The following is a 6358-nucleotide window of genomic DNA, read 5'->3' as shown; positions in this document are numbered from 1 at the left end:
CGTACAGCGCGTATTGAGCACAGTACTCACCGGAGTCGGTGTACAGTATTTACACCCGCGGTCCCGTAACAAACCACTTAAACCAACAGTACCGTGAACTTTCCAACTACAGACACCAATTTTACTATGCCTTGTTGCCAGTACACATTTTAAACGAGAGCTGGTAAGAACTGGCACTTCAGCTCGTATCTCAAACACCTGAAATTGGTTGCAGCCATGGAAATAGGGAGGTGTCAGACACTGTTCAGTGGTGCCCAGTGACAGGACAAGGAGCAACGGCCATAAACTAAACCACAAGTTTCATCTCAACATAAGGAAGAATTTCTCTACGTTGAGGGTGCAGAGCACTGGAACAGGCTGCCGGGGGAAGCTGGAGGGTCTCCCTCTCTGGAGACATTCAAGCCCTCCCAGACATGTTCCTCTGTAACCTGCTGTAGGTGGCCCTGCCTTGGCAGGGGGCTTTGACTAGATGATCTCCAGAGGTTCCTTCTGACCCTCATGAGTCTGTGACTTGTAAAAAAATAAATTCACAGTAATGACTTAATATGAACGTGGTTATTGCTCACAGGATAGACAAAAGAAAGGAAGCTCATGTCTTTGGATATTCAGGCCCATGTAAATCATGAAAGAACCACCCTACTGCTCATGTTCTTGGCAAATACTCAATAACAGTGCTCTTGCCAGTTAACTTTATTAGCACATTAATAAAAGATGAACCATTTGAGACACTCCTCTGAAAGTAAACCTATCTACAGTACTGAAAGCAATTCAACTTCGAGCAAACCCCCTATTTAATTACAAATGTGTAACAAAATGTGAGCTTTTAAGGTAAAGAGAGTATTTTCCCAGATTATTTTATGATAAAGCTTGCAGAGTGTGTTCTCTGGAACATATGGGCCATCATGAATTTTTTATTTAGCAAATGATACATGAAGAAAGATGACAGCATCGCTGGAATGCTGCATACACTGTGTGACAACTGCCTGTGCCACTCCACAGTTAGAAATAAATATAAGCACATCAAAAAGAGCATAAGCTCTTATCAAAGGTTAAACAAGCCACCAACCAAATCCGTCTTTGCAAACCTATCTTGGAGCTTTAGGTCAAAATGGGTGCCAGTCCCCAAGGGCTGCTGACTCACCACAGAAATGCCAGGGCACACTCTTCCTTCTCCTCCTCTTTCAGAGTTGTACTGGCAGCATTAACCATGAGCTGGGGTGCCTGGAAGAGAACTCAGGGTATCAGGTTTTTCTTTGGCGAATACCTTATCGGTACATTCTCCTGGTTCAGATTTACTGATCCATGGTTCTGCATGTATTGTGTCACTGATCCTGTTCAAACAGCAGTCCCACAAACAGCTGCGCTGGCAAAAATAATGTAAAACTGGCAAGGAGCAAGAAAAAGCAGGCAGGGTCACAGAACAGGTGTTTTTGTAAAGCCATCGTTACCACAAAGAAAAATAAAATCACAACCTCAGTGAAATAACAGTGAATATCTAAAAGGTTACGTATAATTTAGTTGATGACAATTAATTCATCTCCACCTCCAGGAGAAAGAAAAAAAAGGAACAGGCTTTTACCTTGTCTGTAAGACTGACTTGAACATCATGAATGTGACCACAGACTACCTAGGCATAGGCTATCTCCTAATAACATGTTGGACAAGGACATTGAGAGTATTTCAGCAGGTAATTGGTACTATACAGTAATCCAATAGACTTTATGAGACTGCTGGCCCCTGTAGTTTGACCTATGCACAGATAGTCTGCAATATGTCACAGCATGGTTATATCATTGTAAAGTCACTTACAATTTGAAGCTGGTTTGTATAGTCACTGGGTGCTTAGCCCTTCAACTCAGGTCATAAAATGACAGTGAAAACCTTTGCATAAAACAGGGCAAAAAATTGAAAATACAAACAGCTCACTGTTGAAAAGTATTTGATATAAAAAAAACCTCCAAACCCCACAAATCCAACTAATATCAAGGTATAGATTCTCTCAAGGAGAGGGAAGTCTGGCTAGTTACCTTTGGCAACAGTATAAAACTGAATATGCATGATAAGGCTGCTGATGACGAGCTGCAGCTCCTATTGACCAATCTGCATTCACATTGATCGTGTTACCACAGTAAACGTGTTAATGAAAACCAGCCTGTCCTGATAACTGTCTTTTCACACGGAAATGTACGTAGAAATCAAAATTCAGACCATGAGGTAAGGTATCAACTGAGCAAATACAACAAAGCAAGGGCACTTTTTCCTGGATCTGACAGTCTTGCATTGGTAAAGATCTTACAGCATGTAATACACATTTTCTCCTTCAACAAAGTGCAGGGGTTTTTCTTTTCAAATTACAATTTTTCTTTTATTTATTCTGGCTACCATGATAGACATGGTAAAGACATTAGACAGTAGTACATGTGGTTGAGACAGGTGGCAGTGTTTTGCTTTTATTTCAGGAATAACAATGCTAGAACATCCAGGAAAACAGCTCATACACGAACAGTTCAGTGGTTTGGAGATACCAACACTAACACGTCACATTGAACAGTCAGCCTCACTATACTTGAACAGCATTCTGGCGTTCTGGACACATGTGTAACATGAGAGAAGTTACCTGCATCTCACATGCAAAGCTTAAATGACACCATAAGAACAATTCTGAACTAAAAGAGAATTGTACATTCAGCAGAAGAGACATCAGCATCGTCAAAATGAGCCAGGCAGGTAATTCAAGTCAAAGGAAACGTAAAATTTAGCTTAAAGATGCTTCCCATTACTTCTTAAATTTTGATGTTTTTTATTACTTCCTAAAAAGAAGCATTTTCTGAAAAATCTACACTAAAGTGAAGGGATAATTCCAATATTAAATTAGTGTAATACTAAAATGTAAATCAAAGCAAAATCATATTACTTCTGTTGACTTCAGTAACTTGTTTACAAGTATTCAGTTTGGGCAAATAGCAATGAGAAGTTTCTTACACCAGTATTGTTTGAAAAATAATTGAAGTGCATTCTAAAAATGGATTTTCAGTTGTTTTTAATAGCTGATTTCTCAAATTAGGCAATTTTACTTTGAGATGGAGACAATTCTCTTTCATAATCAAAAACCTTGAGATCTATTGTTTAAAAAATTATTTGGAAAAGAAAACCCATACATCTTCTATTAAATGCTCAGATTTGTCAATAGCACTCTGTTACGGGAATACCGCAAGGATTTTCCTATTTATTTATTATTATACAGTAATTATTTTTAAGTGCCCATTTTTTCAGCTGAGACTTTGTTTTGTTGTTGTCACAATCCAGACACATAAAACCATCCCTATTATGAACACTACACCTCTGGGAAGAAAACAAAAACAGACTTTTTTAATATAGGAAGAGAACAACCCTGAGGCATGAAGATTCTGTTCTGTTGGTCACAACATTCAAAAGCATTAAGTAAACCAATAAGGTACGGGTACATGTTTCACAGTTTCTGAATTATAGATTCATGAGGTATGCACAAGCAGACATTAAGACTTACATACAGAAATGTTTGGAAACACAAGACACAGGAAAGGAGGGTTCACCTCATGCAAGTAACTCCATGGAATTCCATAGGTCTTTCCAAATCTTACACCAGTAGAACAAAGCAGATGGGCTGTTGGATTGTCTCACTGCTATTAAAGCCCTTAACACATAGATCTAGAATCTGAATTCACAAAGGTGTAATGAAGTCATACTGAATGACTTCGTGGAAACAAAGGCTACTTAATCAGTAAACACAACCTGCTGCCTTTCCCCTCCTTTGTCTCAGCTGTGTCCTGCAAAAACCAAGAGCAAATGTGTATTAAATTTATCACACCACAATATTTTGCTTTCAGGTGTTCTCCCCTCTCCTTACCTTTTCCCTGCTTTCAAAATACATCTGCAAGCTACTAATACTCCAGTAAAGACATTTAACCAATGTTAGTCACCTTAAACACCATAATATTTTAATCTCCATGTACCGTATAAAGAGAGTTACACTTATCCTTCCAGTTTCTTGTCTTTTCTCATTCATTAGGAGTTTCACATTAGATGACATCTAGTCACTATTATGTGGGTTTATTTCTAGCCAAAGGGGACAAATATATAGTAAAAAAATGCCATCTTGAGCCTACTGGGGTAAAAATCAACCAACACCCCACAAACACCCCCAAGCAATGGAATATAGGTTCTAATCCTGCAAACATGTAGTTAACTCAAAACCAAGTATTATTCAGAACATAAGAAAATAATGTGAAATGAAACTAAATAAAGCTTCATAAAAATTAACAAATCCTCTACGTTTTTGGATGGTTGGAATTCCTTGTCAAAGGAGCGGATGTGTAAGTAACCATTTCTAAGGAACAACTTTCCTTTTCTCTATCTGGCCTTTTTTCTTCCCTGGGGAATAATGAGTGTTAAGTCTCAGCACTCCAGAATGGAAAAGCTGATTTTATTTGACTTTTTTTTTTTTTGATCCCTCCCCTTCCAATATGGAAAGAAAATTTGGAATACATGGTACGCAGACTTTCAGGTTTTATTTGTTAAAGCAAATTCCTGTAATTTCTCCATAAAAATTACTCAGCTTGTGTCTATGGTATTCTTGCCCAAATTTCAAGTTGATCTAAGCAGACATTAAAATCCAGACTGTCACCCCGTATGCTCTCCATTAATACAGTCACCTTTGCCTCAGAACAGAAAACCTAAGATCTTAAAAAATTAAACCCCTTAATCAGAGAAACATGATGCCTTTTCCAATTCTCCATTCCCATCTTCAGAGTCATTCTATTACTGTGGTACATAATAAAGAGGGTCAGGTCAGGCTCTGCCAGCTCATTGTGTCACACATAATGGTTCCAGCCAACACCCTTATTTCAGATATTTCTCTTTTTGTCAAGCCTCCCACTATTGCATCAGACTATCTTCCAGTAATTCATTCAAACTCTTTCTCCCTCTGCCAATTTCTCCCTGTGCACTTTTCACAGCAGTCATTTTGCTGTCCTCTGCTGTTCTAGACATCAGGAAAAATGCACACTGAAGACACAGGAAGAGTGAGTCTCATTCCTCATCTTGGTGGCACAGTAGCCAAGAGGACCAATTTCAGATAGACACCACCTCATCCCCAGTAGGATTCTGTAACACACTGATTTTTCAACTTTATTCAAAGACCAACCCATTAATGCTTTTGTCACTAGAGACAAAAATACTATGAATTAAAACCTGACAATAGGCTTGAGCATCAAACGTATCTTGAGAGTTTCTCAGAAGCAGCTTAAGTTTTTTGCAGTGGGTCTGCGGATCACAAGCACAAACCTATTTGAGGTAGAGGGATATTTAGGAGCTCTGCGTGTGCAATACATGTGTGGTCTGGTTGGTGCCCTAGAGATTTGAGAGGAAAAAAACATTTGTCTCAGTGGAGACAAATCTTCAGAACACAGAACAAGATATGTAACAAAAGTCTTGTCTCCAACTCCAAGAGTGTTCCATTATATCCCTAACTCCAATTTTGAAACCAGAAGAGGCTCTTAATGAAACGTGTTCCCTAAATTCATTCTCATACACACATTACAGTTTTACCAGAAACTTTACCGGTATACTTTGAGTCCAAAAGAAGGGAAGTTTGACAAGCTTTCAAGCAGCTGGAAACAGTTTTGCTTATGAACAACAGGTAATCGTAACTAAAACTTCAATACCAGCTCCACATCTGCATTAAGCAATTATTAAAGGCAGGTTTTAATGTTTAAGATTTTAAAGGTTCTAAGGAAAGATTATTTACATAACTAAATTTGACAATTAATACTACGTTGTCCTTCCCTCAGTGGCAGTGATCACTGTCAACGCCATAATATTGCGTATTCCAAGATAATAAGCAGAGATGAAGTTAGTCACAAGAGCCCATGCTTTGTTTTATAACCCATTATAAAACTGTAACATCCCACATGGAGTTGTAAACAATTTCATTTACAGAAAAAAAATAAGAAGGTGCCCCCACAGGTAAAAAATAAACCTTTTTAGTAAAGACAATGAAGTACTCAAAATACAGCTACAGGATTTTGGCATGGGTCTACTTGCATGGTCCATGCCAAGAAACTGTACAGAAAGGATGTGTAAGATGGGTAGAAAAGAGAAGAACGGGGTAATACAGTTTGTTACAGGATTAAGCTAAACGTTCAGAATTCCCCATATATATAGAAATACAGAAAGACAATCTACAGAGTGAGAAAGTAAAGAGCAATCTCGTAATAGCTGGCCACAGTGCACCGAATTCCTTTTTTTCCTTAGCAGTTGCTTGAGATACATTAGGTAACAGCACTGCCATGCTGCTGGATAATACCAGAATTCTGGAATT

This window comes from Nestor notabilis, unplaced genomic scaffold (genome assembly GCF_000696875.1).
Source record: "Nestor notabilis isolate BGI_N333 unplaced genomic scaffold, ASM69687v1 scaffold2734, whole genome shotgun sequence".
Lineage (NCBI taxonomy): Eukaryota > Metazoa > Chordata > Aves > Psittaciformes > Psittacidae > Nestor > Nestor notabilis.
Note: the sequence above shows the minus strand (reverse complement) of the source record.